Here is a 15,374-nt window from a genome sequence, read left to right on the forward strand (position 1 = left end):
AGCTGCCTTTGGCTCAGGTCATGATCCTGGACTTCCAGGATCGAGTCCCACATCGGGCTCCCAGCTCCTTGGGGAGTCTGCTTCTCCCTCTGACCTTCTCCTCTCTCATGTTCTCTCTCACTCATTCTCTCTCCAATAAATAAATAAAATCTTTTAAAAAAAATAAAAATAAAAATAAATAAATAAGTCTTAAAATAAAAAAAGAGATGGGGGCACCTGGGTGGCTCAGTGGGTTAAAGCCTCTGCCTTTGGTTTGGATCTTGATCCCAGGGTCCTGGGATCGAGCCCTGCATCGGGCTCCTTGCTCAGCGGGGAGCCCGCTTCCTCCTCTCTCTCTGCCTGCCGCTCTGCCTACTTGTGATTTCTGTCTGTCAAATAAATAAAATCTTTTTTAAAAAAATATTACATTTATTTGTCAGAGAGAGAGAGCACAAATAGGCAGAGCGGCAGGCAGAGGCAGAGGGAGAAGCAGGCTCCCTGCTGAGCAAGGAGCCCTATGTGGGGCTAGATCCCAGGACCCTGGGATCATGACCTGAGCCGAAGGCAGCAGCTTAACCAACTGAGCCACCCAGGCATCCCTAAATAAATAAAATCTTTTAAAAAAAGAGAGAGGGAGATGAATCTGATCAAAGATGTCAGAAATCTCCCAAGTGCATTCATCATTGTGTATCTGTGTTTCGTGAGGTCTCCTGCAGGTCTTGGCTTGTCCAGGAAACTGGCACGAATCCGGGGGAAATTGTTCTGTAGAAAGGCTGGTGGTCCTAAGCTCTGAGAGAGTCCTAAGCCCTGAGAAACTCCCACGAAGAAATGAGCAACACTGCTCACCCTGAACTTGCAATGGCCCAACCAAGGGATAAATAGTGATCGGAAGAGGGAGTCCTCGACAGGGATCGTAAACATCCAGATAATGGGAGCATTATCTCAAATTCACCACTCTTCTTTGTCTGCCAAGTGTCAAGTTTACCCCATACATAAATTTCTAAAATTTCAATGACTATTTTTCTTTCCACGATTTGAAGACTTCAGCGTGTTTCTTTTTTTTTTTTTTAATAATTTTAGTTATCATTGTTTTAAATTTTTTTTTATTTTTTTTTAAGATTTTATTTTATTTATTTGAGAGAGAGAGACAGTGAGAGAGAGCATGAGCGAGGAGAAGGTCAGAGGGAGAAGCAGACTCCCCATGGAGCTGGGAGCCTGATGTGGGACTCGATCCTAGGACTCCAGGATCACGCCCTGAGCCGGAGGCAGTCGTTTAACCAACTGCGCCACCCAGGCGTCCCAGCGTGTTTCTTTTTACCATCACCTGTTCCTACTTCCTTTCCGATTACCTTTTTTTAAGTAATCTCTACTTACTTAGATTACTTCTAAGTAATCTCTACATCCAACCTGGGGGCTTGAATCCACAACTCCAAGATCAAGAGTCACATGTTCCACTGACTGAGCCAGCCAGGCACCCCCGATTGCTTTTTAAATAATTTCCTGCTCTTTTTCAAAACAGAAGTTATTCCTCTTTGTATCTCTCTGAGCATGGCACATATATTTGTTTGGAAGTATTTATCAGTCTGTTCCAGAATGTGATTTGGAGTGGATTCACATTCCAATTTTTTATTTTCTTGGAAAGTTTTTTTTTTTTTTCCCTCTCTCTCATTCTCCCTCTCTCATTCTGCGCTCCTGTCTCCACGCACCCAGTGGTCTTGCAGAAGCTTCCATCTGCCCCCTGGCCAAGCCATCATCTTACCATGACATCACGGCCTTAAGAGTCGTGCAGAATCCGGGAACGTGCCAACGGGCGACTTGGCTGGGAAGCTTGTCTCCCACGTCCTACATCCCCGGTCTCACAGCTTAGGAAATGCCACCTCCCCAGGTGGCCGTCAGCCATAGTTCTTTCTTCCCAACTTCCTTTCATGACCTACTCTGTCCCTTACTTCCAACCGTGAGCCCAGTGTGGAACACTTTTAGTTCTCATCCCACAGGATTCAAACCCCCAGTCATCCCCACTGACTTCCGACCAGAACACAACAAACCCAGGGCTGCTTTTTGCGCTCAGCTTTACATTTTTTTTTTTTTTTCAGCTTTACATTTCTGCTCTTGGAGTAGTTCGTCTCCCTCCTGCTTGATCTTTTCCATCTTCAAGCATTCAGCCTGTCTTTGAGTTTATCTGGGTATTTGGGGTTTTCTGTTTCAACCGTTTATGTGACACTGCTGTATGTTTGGAGCAGAGAAAGTGCCTCAAAGCACAGGTCTCTGTCTTCTCCCCTGCCTTTCTTCTCTGCTCTGGGTTTTCACATCTAGTGGCGATTGCGCAGGGAGGGGTGGTTTCGGCTCCTCCTCTGGGTCCTGTGGATGCAGGGATATATCCAGGTGTGAGCTGATAACCCACCAATTACCAGGTGGTTTAATGAGCTGCCAGATCTTTGACGAGATAGACAGGTAAGGCTTCTCACAGGTAGATTATTTCTGAATGACTGATTAGATTATGAACCGACTCTCTCTTTCATGCCTGGAACCACCAAGAGATCTCAGATAACACAATCGGAACAATGTCAACCAGATTTTTATTTATTTATTTTTAAAGATTTTATTTGTTTATTTGACAGAGAGAGATCACAAGTAGGCAGAGGTGGGGGGGGTGGGGAGGGGGCGGAGCAGGCTCCCTGCTGAGCAGAAAGCCTGACACAGGTCTCAATCCCAGGGCCCTGAGATCATGACCTGAGCCAAAGGCAGAGGCTTAACCCACTGAGCCACTCAGGCGCCCCATCTCAACTAGATATAAATGATCTCCCATATTAAGTCCTTACTTCAGAGGAATACATGGCAACCAACTTGTTTTTGAGTGATCTTGTAATCACCAAACTCGATTATGAGTTCATTAGGTCATCCTGTCCTAGGGTACAGAACACTGAGACACATGACAGCCTCACTGCAGAAAATCCAAGCCTCTGAAGGACTGGGGTAAAGCCAGTCACAGATGGCTAGCCTTGATGACTACCTACAAATAGGATGTCTCTTCTTTAGGAAGTTCCTTTTCCACAACCCAAGTCAAGGCCTTCAACCACCAGAGCGAGGGAGCCGACCACCCTCCTGGAGAAAAGCAGACAGGGGACAGGACTCAGAAGCATGGATTTGGGGATCTAAGTGTCTGAGTCGCAATCCCAACTCGGCCACCGGTTGGCTTTATGAAACAGGGCAATTGCTTTCATTTTTCTCATTTCCTGATAAAGGAATGGTAATTGTTCTCCCTCCTTGAATTACCATGAGCATTCAGTGAAAACCTGTGGGCAATATATTAATAAACACAGATTTACCGTATGATCCAGCAACTCCACATCTAGGTCCACCCCCCAAAAACCAAAAGCAGAGACTTGAATGGTATTTGTACACTTAGGTTCGTAATAGCCGAAAGCTGGAAGCAACCCAGGTGTCCCTCAGTGTCTGAATGGATAAACAAAATGTGGTATACACACACAATGCAGTATCATTTAGCCTTCATTCAAAAGGAAGGAAATTCTTACACACGCTACAACACAGATGAGCCTTGGCGACATTATGCTCAGTGAAAGAAGCCATGCACAAAGAGACAGTAGGACAGGATCCCACTTATATGAGGTACCTAGAACACGGATCTGTCAGATTCAGAGAGACAAGCAGCAGAAAGGTGATTGTCAGAAGCTGAGAGGGGAGAGGAATGGGGAAGGAGTGTATAACAGGTACAGAGCTTGGGTTTTACAAGACAAAAAGAGTCCTGGAGGTGGTTGGTGACGAAGATGGTGAATTTTACATTATGTGTGTTTTACCACAATTTAAAAAAAAGAAGAAAAGAAAAGCCACATGACAGAAATTTCTGTTAAGATTTTTTTTTTTTTTTAATTTGGCACAGAGAGAGAGAGAACACAAGTAAGCAGAGAGGGAGGCAGAGAGAGCAGGGACAGGCTCCCTGCTGAGCAGAGAGCCTGATGCGGGGCTTGATCCCAGGACCCTGAGACCATGACCTGAGCTGAAAGCAGAGGCCCAACCTACTGAGCCACCCAGATGCCCCAGAAATTTCTGTTTTTTCTCTGTTCAGTACATTCTTATTGAACAAACATTCTCCACATCCTTCGTTAGGCACTATGGCTCCCCCAAACAGCTAGCCTCAGAGGAGGGGCGAGTCAGACATCTAAACAACGTGTGACAAAAAGTGCAAACAGATTCTGAGTGACAAAGGCCTATCGGTGATGTGAGGGGCACAGGGGAGGGAGTGGCCAGTTCTTCTTGGGTGGCCACAGTACAAGTCGGGAAGGCTTTCTAGAAAGTGTAACATGTGACCTGAATCCTGAAACCCCGAAAAAGCAGCCATCAAGCTTGGGGGCTCGGGAGCGAGACGTCTGAGCAATGCTAGGGGCCTGACATGTCCTGGTGCATTCATGGCCTTGCACTGGGCTCTGCTGGTTCTAGGTGGTGGACGAGGTCTGCACCAGCAGCCAGAGAGGGCTCAGAAAGGAGCCACAGAGGGCTTCTGGGCCTGGGGAGGTGTTTGGACACTCACTTGCAGGCTGTGGGAAGTGACTGAGAGGTGCTGAGCAGGGGACTGACTCTATCACGTTGGAATAAAAACAATCACGCAGCAACAGGAGATCAGTGATGCTATTAGTTCACTGTCATTTCCAGACTACCTAGCAACTGGTAAATAGCCAAAAGTCTAGTGTTTTCAGACCTGCCCAGAAAGAAGGATACACATGGGTCTGTAAATCTTCAAATGCTAATTCAGACCCAAACTGCTCATAATCGGAAGGAGTACTTAGCTATTTGCACATAAATCTGTCTCACGAAACCTGTTACTCTGTGCCCCTCCAGCATCACAGAACATTTCTCTATTCCTTTTTCTCGCCGTGTTTCAAATTGAGGTTTATTGATTATGATTGATTTACTATTTATTGATTATGATTGATTGATTATTGATTATGACCTTGTATCCCATTTTTTAAAAAATGGGATTTATTGGACAGACAGAGATCACAAGTAGGCAGAGAGGCAGGCAGAGAGAGAGAGGGGGAAGCAGGCTCCCCGCCGAGCACAGAGCCCGATGCAGGGCTCCATCCCAGGACCCTGAGATCATGACCTGAGTCTAAGGCAGAGGCTTAACCCACTGAGCCACCCAGGTGCCCCCACTTTAATCTCATCTTAATTAAGTAGCTTTAAAATTAAAAAGATGGAACCATCTTCGCTTTGGGTTCAAGCAACTTGCACGCTGCCAGTGAACCAGGAAATGAATACTTCATATTCCCAGCTACACACAAACCTACAGTTCATTGTCCAGCACTACTGCCCAAACCCTGAAGCTCTTCCCAAAGATCCCTAGGGAATGAGAATGAATACCCATCTGCTGTAGCCAGAAAAGCTGTTTCCCAAGAAGTCAGAACATCACTGTTGGGTTTCTAGAAGATAAAGCAAACTATTGGCATCCTTAATCCTTTGCTGGATGGTAGTACTTCCTGTTTTTACCAGGTTACAAGGAATTCTCACCAGTTTTTCCGGGACAATCCATTTCCTAAAAACAAATATCCTTCTTAGGCATCTCCTTCTTGTTTCCACGTCCGTGCAGAGGAAGAATTTGCCAGATGCTTACACACATTGTCTCATATTAGGCAAGATATCAAAACAAAAACAAAAACATAAACAATCCTTTTTGCTCACAGAAATTTCAGAAAATTTGCACCAAATAACCCAGAAAGCGTGTTCTTGCAGGCAAGCTGGTATGGTTTTGGAGATTTGTACTAAGTGAAAAGACTTAATGTAGGTGCTGCTCTGCTGTGACAAGCACCTACTGGATTCGCATCCGGGGCCTGGAGAGTCTGAGGGCTGGGGTTTGTATCTCCCACTTTTCCTGCAACTTTAAGTCAGCACCTCAGCAAAGCTGTCTGTCAATTTTGTGAGCAAAAACTAGCAGCAATTCTATGAGTTTTCCAAATGACAAAGTGTGGGCAGGTTATTTCGTTGCATTGCGTCCCTGGACAGAAGATTCTGACACTTGTTCTCGTTGTCTAGAATGGTTCTCAGCTGGGGGTGATTTTGTCCCCCAGAGGCATTGGGCACTGTCTGGAGACATTTCTGATATCATGACAGGGCTGGGAGGAGTGGGGGAAGAGGTGCTATGGCATCAGATGGGGAGAGGCCAGAGATGCTGCTAATCATCCTACAATGCACAGGGCAGCCTCACTCCCACCCCCAAAGAATTATCCAGTCTAAAAGGTCAAAAGTAAAAAAATATAAAAAATAAAAATAAAAGGTCAAAAGTGTCAAAATTAGGAAATTTTGGTCCAGAATTAGAAATCGAACACTGGAGTGCCTAGCATTTAGTCCTCCCAGAATGTCAAACTTTTCTGCCTACCAAAATCCTTCTCTCTTTTTGTAGTCATGGGGGGGGGGGCGGTTTATAACAAAGTGCAAGGTTAGACTACACTTCCCAGCCTCCTTTGTAGTTGTTTGACCATGTGACTAGTTCTCACCAATAGAATGCGACCTGCGGAGACAGCAAGCTAAAGTCTCCCAAGAATTGTCTTTCCGCTGCTGTTGGCAAAGCACAGATGAGCACTAGGCTATGTTAGAACCACATACTGGATCCTGGGTCCCTGAACCACCACACGGGAGAGGCCCACCCATCAACTAGAGGACATGCTGCAGTTTGTTATATGAATGAGAAATAAACGATTCCTATGTTTGACCTAATACGTATCTTGGGGTCTTTTTGTCATGGTTGCTTAGCTCGGCCTCCCCTTAGCCAACCTGGAAAATTCCACCCATCTCTAAAGTTTTACTTTTTAAGTCATCTCTAACCCCAACGTGGGGCTTGAACTCACAACCTGGAGATGAAGAGTTGCGTGCTCCACTGACTGAGCCAGCCAGGCGCCTCTTATCCATCTTTAAAAAGCAGTTCAGGGGCACCTGGGTGGCTCAGTGGTTTAAACCTCTGCCTTCGGCCTAGGTCATGATCCCAGGGTCCTGGGATAGAGCCCCACATTGGGCTCTCTGCTCAGCGAGGAGCCTGCTTCCCTCTCTCTCTGCCGGCCTCTCTGCCTACTTGTGATCTCTGTCTGTAAATGAATAAATAAAATCTTTTTTTTTTTTAAGATTTTTTATTTATTTAACAGAGAGAGAGAACTCACAAGCAGGCAGAGAGACAGGCGGGGGGGAGGGGGGTAGTGGCTCAGTTGGTTAAGTATCTGCCTTCAGTCCAGGTCATGATCTCAGGGTCCTGGGATCAAGACCCACATCCGGGTCTCTGTTCAGTGGGGAGCCTGCTTCCCCCCACCCCCACTGCCTGCCGCTCTGCCTACTTGTGATCTCTGTCAAGTAAATAAAAACATCTTTAAAAAATAAATAAATAAAATAAAAATAAATTATTAAATTTAATAAAAAATAAATAAAAACCAGTTCATTGGAACACACCTTCAGGCCCCTCTTCCTGATTTGTGACTCACTGCACCCCACCCTGTGTTTACCTCCATCAGAGGCCCTACAACAGTTTATTTCATGTATGTAATCACAAGTCTGTCCACCCTGCCAGACTATAAATTCCATGACACAGGGGTGCGTGGGTAGCTTAGTCAGTTAAATGGCTGCCTTCCGCTCTGGTCATGATCTTGGGGATTGAACCCCACCTCAGGCTCCCTGCTCAGTGGGGAATTTATTTCTCTCTCTGCCTCTCCCCTGTTCATGCTCGCACTCTCAAATAAATAAAATAAAATCTTAAAAAAAAAATAAATTCCATGACACATAGTAGGCTCTCAATATATGTCCCAAGAATATTATACACACACGAACTCCGTGAAAGGGGCACCTTGTTGTTTGGTACACTGCTGTATCTTCAGAGCCTAAAACAATGCCTACTACATAAGTTATTCAATAGACATTTGTTGAATCTCTGAGTAAATACAAATAAAAATATACACACCAATTGTATATCATACACCCAAATTCTAGAGATCGACTTTCCAGGAGGCTACGAACCCATGGAATTTTTCTGCAAAGCGAGCCCAAGGAGACATCACTTCTCCTTCCCTCAATGGCCAGATACCAACCCAGCAACGTCAACTGCCTCCTGGGCCTCCCGGATGACTCACTGGAGAGCTTTCTTGGGGAGGAGTGGGAGGAGATGACGGTTGACAAAAATAACCACAAACACTTGAAGCATCATCAAGCCTCTGTCTGTGGGATGAACAACAGGGCCGATCTCAAGGTCTCTCCCAGGCAGGGCAAAGCAGTACCCATCCTTCCAGCGCAAGTGGTTATCAAACGCTCACGTGGTCAGAGTCAGACGGACCTGGAGTCAGTGAAATTAAATCGCCCTGACTCCTAAGCAGTCAGCCATCAGCATTATATTTGAGCACCTTCTTTGTAAATTGTGAAGGAAACACACATCTAGGCTGTGATTATTAAACATCATGAAGTCAAGAATTCCCTCTGTGTCTTTTTAAATTTTTACAAAGGGCTCTCCCATACGCAATCTCATCTGAGGATCCCATCAACCAGGAGAGAAGGGCAATTTTATAGATGAAGAAAAAGACTCAGAGAGGACCCGTGACTTACACGGAGCATAATTCTCAAAGTGGTTCGAAGACCAACAGCATCAGCATCACCTGCGGACTTGTCAGGCAGGTACCAAAGCCCCGAGAGGTTAAACCATCTACTGGAGGTCACACAGCTGGTAAGTGGTTGAGCGGGAAGCTACAACCAGGCCAGCTTGATTCAAGCCCCGGCTCGTAACCCTGGAGCCCTCACCATCTGTACCACTCTGGCAGGCTGGGACAGGGCTCTGTGACAAGTCACAGGGGTCTCTCCCCACAGCCCCAAGCTGCTGGAAAGAATTCCAGGTTGGGGGTTAATAGCCTAGGATCTGCTAGTCTCCAACTGGCTGGGGAGTTTCCAGAGCAGTCGTGCCACTGCCCTTGGCCTCTGACAGCACTGAGAGTCAAGACACTTTATGGATGGGGAAGTACTTTGGAAAATCATAACATATATCAGAAAGACATGAAGTGCTGTTTGGATTTTTAAGACTGGTGCACAGAGCATGCCTGTATCTCCCGGCACCTCAGAACTTGGGACTGGCTCCACACTTGTGGCTCACAGAGGGTCTGGGGTGGTGGAGGTCTTGCTTCTGTTGTGTCTTCTCAAACACCCACAGGTGCCCCACGGAGAGGGCAAGGAAACATCTAAAAAACAAAGAGCAAGCACAGGCAGAACCATGGTCTCCCAAAGACATCCACACCCTGTTTCCCAGAACGGCTGAATGCTACCTTCCAGGACAGGAGACCCTGCAGATAGGATTAAGATAAGGATCTTGAGGGGTGCCTGGGTGGCTCAGTGGGTTAAAGCCTCTGCCTTCGGCTCAAATCATGATCCCAGGGTCCTGGGATAGAGCCCCACATCAGGCTCTCTGCTCAGCAGGGAGCCTGCTTCCTCCTCTCTCTATGTTACTCTGCCAACACCTTGATTTTTACCCAGGAAGATCCACGTCAGACGTCTGACCTCCAGAAATGGAACTTAGTAAAATCATGTTCTTTTAGGCCACCAAGTTTGAGGTAATTTGTTATAGCAACAACAGGAAAAGAATATAACCCATCAGAAAATGGACAAAACATATGAACAGGCATTTAACAGAAAAGGAAAGGCATGTGCCGGCAAACCAAGGAAGAGATAGTCAACAACATGGCCTCGTGCTGCCATAACAAGTTGCCATGGGCTGGGTGGCTCAGAACAGACATTCCCATTCCAAAAAGGGGAAAGAGGAAAAAGGGATGGGGTAACAGGTCCTAAGCAAGTCCAAAACCTAGTCTATAGTATTTTGTGATGTCAGCCTAAGCAGACTAGGACACCAAGTTACTAAGGAGATGCAAATTAAGGCCCCAGCGAGATTCCGGTTTTTTTGTTTGTTTGTTTGTTTGTTTTAAGATTTTATTTATTTATTTGACAGACAGAGATCACAAGCAGGCAGACAGACAGGCAGAGAGAGGGAGAGGAGGAAGCAGGCTCCCTGCAGAGCAGAGAGCCCGATGCAGGACTTGATCCCAGGACCCTGAGATCATGACCCGAGCCGAAGGCAGCGGCCCAACCCACTGAGCCACCCAGGCGCCCCGAGATTCCGTTTTAATCGCCAAGGTAATTGCAAAAAAAATGAATATGCCTATCAATAACCAGCGTGGGAGAGAAGATACTGATCAGGGAAGGGATCACTCCTATGGTGCCTGGGGCAGGGCAGCACTTTGGTGGGAAACAATCCAGCATTAATCCTAAAGCTAAGCAGTTGCACTCACAGACTTACACAATGTGTATGACAAGAGAAGGGCCATCAGTGGTAGCACAGTGGATAAATAATCAAGGTGTGCTCATGAACGGACACCATCAAAACTGATGACAGTGATGGGCCACAACAGGGGTGACACTTACCAATGTAATATCAAGTGAAAACAGTAGCTCTGAAAAAAATTACACAGGGCAACATCCCGTTTGAGAACATTAAAGAGAAATGAGAAACAGGCAGCCCTCTAAGAACACCTGTAAATGCAGTAGGACTCCCCACAGGATGTGGGAATAGAAGGCATGAGCGAAACAGGGTTGGGTATGAGCTGAAAAAGTGGGAATCTGGACAATAGAGATATCTGGGTTCATGACACTAGTCTCCCTCATTTTTCTATGTCTGACATGGCCCATTATACAAAGAAAGTTTAAACTAATATAAAGAGGAAAGCAGGGAATGATGAACGGGGAATCAGGAGTTGGGACCAAGGGCTGGAAGCGAACCCGAGGATGGAATGGTTGGCTTGGTTTCACTCTGTTTTGGGTTCCCAGGCACTGATAACGTAACTAACTAAAAAGCTAAATTAAAGCAAACCATGGGTGGCTCAGTGGGTTAAAGCCTCGGCCTTTGGCTGGGGTCGTGATCCCGCAGTCCTGGGATCGAGCCCCGCGTCAGGCTCTCTGCTCAGCGGGGAGCCTGCTTCCCTCTCTCTCACTAACCGCCTCTCTACCTACTTGTGGTTTCTCTCTGTCAAATGAATAAATAAAATCTTAAAAATAAATAAATAAAGCAAACCATGCATGCAGCAATGGAGAAATAATTAAAGAAGTAGAGGGGGAAACGCATGAGGTCAGCTTTACACACAGTGCCCAGCGGCACTTGGCAGATGCATCCCTCTGGTGTCCTGTTGGCACAAACGCACCTGGAACTCACGGAGACCGGGCCCCTTGCCTCCTCCTCGTCAGAGGCCATTTCTTTCACCTGCATTCCTGACCAGCCCAGAGCATCCTTTCTGTAAAAGGCCTGGGCAAGGTGTCCCAGGGCTTCGAGGCTCCTGAGAAGAGCTGGTGGGATGTTTGGGGTCTCAGAAGCGGTTGGCTTGTACCGGCGGACTGTCAGACTAACATGTAGGGGTTCACATTCCTCCCCGGCCGGTATCATCATCGGAGACCCTAAGGCATTTAGCTGATCGCGGAAAGAAGGCACCAGGTGTCTGGAGAGCTGCTGAGAGAGAAGCACCCCACCACGAAGGAGGGTCTTCCTTCGAAAGAAAGTGAACTGAGAGACCGATCTCCTTCAGCGCATGCGTGTTCCCGCGCATGTGCGTGCATGCGTGCGTGAGTGTGCGCATGCGTCCTTGCACGCACGCTTCCAGGTTCACACAACCCGGGTTCTTTCAGGGATGCCCTGAATTCCTCAGAGTCCAGAAATGGTTAGGTCCCCTTTGCAACCTTAATGAGACCTCAGGAGAGAAAAATTGACTTCCTTCCTGCCCATACTCCAGCTCTTGCAGCTCTTCTCAAAGTGTGGTCCCCAGACACACAACTGACGGGTAGCTTCCGTACCCCTGGGAATTCATTTAAAATGCCACTAGCTCCAATTTACTGAATTAGAGACTCTGGGGGCGGCGCTCGGGGATCTGTGTTTTAACAAGCCCCCCAGGACTCTCGCATGGAGCCTCAAGGTTGAGAATCAACGGTTGATTTATCCCATCCCTAGACTCCTGGCATCATCTGCTTGAATTCTGGATCTTCAGTTACTATCAAGGACGGGCTCGCCAAATTCTTAATTTTTTCTAAACTTCACCTTCTCTTTAAAAAGGGGTATCACGCCACCTAACGCCAGTGAGAATGGCTAAAATTAACAAGTCAGGAAACGACAGATGCTGGCGAGGATGGGGAGAAAGGGGAACCCTCCTACACTGTTGGTGGGAATGCAAGCTGGTGCAGCCGCTCTGGAAAACAGCATGGAGGTTCCTCAAAAAGTTGAAAATACAGCTACCCTACGACCCAGCAATTGCACTACTGGGTATTTACCCTAAAGATACAAATGTAGTGGTCCGAAGGGGCACGTGCACCTGAATGTTGACAGCAGCAATGTCCACAATAGCCAGATTATGGAAAGAACATAGGTGTCAATCAACAGATGAATGGATAGGGACACCTCGGTGGCTCAGTAGGTTAAAGCCTTTGCCTTCCGCTCAGGTCGTGATCCTGGGGTCCTGGGATCAAGCCCCACATTGGGCTCTCTGTGCAGTGGGGAGCCTGCTTCCCCCCCCCCTCTGCCTGCCTCTCTGCCTACTTGTGATCTCTGTCTGTCAAATAAACAAAATCTTTAAAAAAAGAAAACAAACAGACGAATGGATAAAGAAGATGGGGTGTATATATACATATATATATATGTATACACACACACACACACACACACACAAAATGGAATACTGTGCAGCCATCAAAAGAAATGAAATCTTGCCATTTGCAACGATGTGGATGGAACTGGAAGGTATTATGCTGACAAATAAGTCAATCAGAGAAAGACAATTATCATATGATCTCCCTGATATGAAGAATTTGAGAAGCAAGGTGGAGGGTTAGGGAGGTAGGGAAGGAAAAAAATGAAACAAGATGGGATCAGGAGGGAGACAAACTATAAGAGACTCTTAATCTCACAAAACAAACAGGGTTGCCAGGGGGAGGGGGTAAGGAGAGGGTGGTTGGGTTATGGACATTGGGGAAGGTATGTGCTATGGTGAGTGCTGTGAATTGTGTAAGCCTGATGATTCACAGACCTGTACCCCTGGGGCTAATAATACATTATATGTTAACTTAAAAAAAAATTTTTTTTAAAGCAAATCAGGGCGCCTGGGTGGCCCAGTGGGTTAAGCCGCTGCCTTCGGCTCAGGTCATGATCTCAGGGTCCTGGGATCAAGCCCGCACCGGGCTCTCTGCTCAGTGGGGAGCCTGCTTCCCCCTCTCTCTCTCTGCCTGCCTCTCTGCCTACTTGTGAGCTATCTCTCTCTGTCAAATAAATAAATAAAATCTTTTTTAAAAAAGTATTTACTGTTTGGTCGATGTGTTAGATATTTTGATTTCAACATTTATATAACCCAAGTGATTTTCAAATTCCACGGGCATCTTCTACTTCAAGTTCTTACAACATGAGCAGAAACTGAAATGAATGTTCAAAGGGAAATCATGATGTGAATTCCTTAATTCCAGGTCTGAAGATGAGAAAAGGCCAGTGCTTCCCTTGTTACAAAAATTATTTGCTCATTGGGCATCTGGGTGGCTCAGTGGGTTAAAGGTCTGACTCTTGATTTCCACTCAGGTCATGATTTCAGGGTCGTGACATCCAGCCTTGAGTTAGGCTCCAGGCTGGACATGAAGCCTGGTTCAGATGCTCTCCCTGTGCCCCTCCCTACCACACACACACCCGCCCCCATGTGCATGTGCTCACTCTCTCTCTCTAAAAATAAATATATACATACATAAAAATAAGAAACAAAAAGTACTTACTTAAAAGAGAATGACCAAGGGGTGCCTAGGTTGCTCAGTTGGTTATGAGTCTGTCTGCCTTTGGCTCTGGTCATGATCCTGGGGTCCTGGGATGGAGTCCCACGTCGGACTCCTTGCTCAGTGGAATCTGCTGCTTCTCCCTCTGCCTGCAGCTCCCTCTGCTTGTGCTCTGCCTCTCTCAAATAAATAAATAAATAGATAAAATCTTTTAAAAATAAAATAAAAGTGAATGACCAAAAAGATAAATTCCATGATCTTCTCCTAATAAAGTGATCTATCTCCCTTCAAAAAAACAATAACAAATAACAGTGCCATTCACAAGTTTCTTGAAAGAACAAGCTCCTCAATTCCCTGCAAACTGATTTCCTGAGGCTCATCAGTAGCTTCCGTGTCAACAATCCCACCTGCATTTTAGTGCGCTTTGTGGTTCATTCAATCATTTTCTTGCTTATCTGCCATGTACAGACTTCCTGATGCTAGGCTAACACACTGGAGGCGGCCACGTGTGATTTTTTTTCATTCAACAAGTATTTTCTCTTTTTTTTAAAGATTTATTTATTTATTTATTTGACAGACAGAGGTCACAAGTAGGCAGAGAGGCAGGCAGAGACAGAGAGAGGGGGAAGCAGGCTCCCTGCTGAGCAGAAAGCCCAAAGCAGGGCTCGATCCCAGGACCCTGGGATCATGACCTGAGCCAAAGGCAGCAGCTTTAACCCACTGAGCCACCCAGGCACCCTCAACAAGTATTTTCTGAGCTCCTTTAATGTGCCAGGTGCTGAGCTCTGTAGTCTGGTGGACAACCTGCCCTTAGGGTGCTTTTAGGTCATTACAGCAACATCAGGCTCAAGCAGTGGGACTTGAAGAACACGAAAGATGGACACCTAACTTTAGGTGGTGGGAGGCAAGAGAAACTCAGAAGCTATCCCTAAGGAAGTGACATCTAAGTTTAGTCTAAAGGAAAGACCAACGAGGGGATGAAGAAGGATATTCCAGGCAGAACAGCACAGACCAACGAATAGTAGAAACATGGTACAAGATAGGCTATGGTATTCTCAAGGAATCAGACCCATACAGAGGAGGACATGAGACACATTCAAACTGGATCTTGAGGGATGACTAGGCATCTGTTAAGGAGGTGAAAACGTCCCAGGAAGACTGTGCTGTATGTGCAAGGTACAAAACATATGCCATGCTGGGAGAGGGGTGAGTAATATGGAATGATGGCTTCATGAAGCGTAGAGCATGAGGACAGTGTAGCACCTGGGGGACATGAATGTCATGGTTAGCAGTTTGGACTGAAAGTGATAGGAACTACGGAGGAGGGGAGAGAGGGAGGATGAGCGAGAGACAGAGTTAGTTTCCTTTTATAGTGACTGCTCCAACTGCCGCATGGAAGACACGTTAGAAAGAGCAACACTGGAGGTGGGGAGACAAGTCAGAAAGAAGACTATTGCGATCCACCGACTGGGATGACAAATGACAGTTCCTCAACAAGGCAGTTAAACAGCTAGATCAAGGATATAAAGCAACATTAACAACACAGGCTTCCAAGTCAGACAGACCTAAGTGTGGATCCCAGTCACTAT

Source organism: Neovison vison, chromosome 5 (genome assembly GCF_020171115.1).
Source record: "Neovison vison isolate M4711 chromosome 5, ASM_NN_V1, whole genome shotgun sequence".
Taxonomy (NCBI): Eukaryota; Metazoa; Chordata; class Mammalia; order Carnivora; family Mustelidae; genus Neogale; species Neogale vison.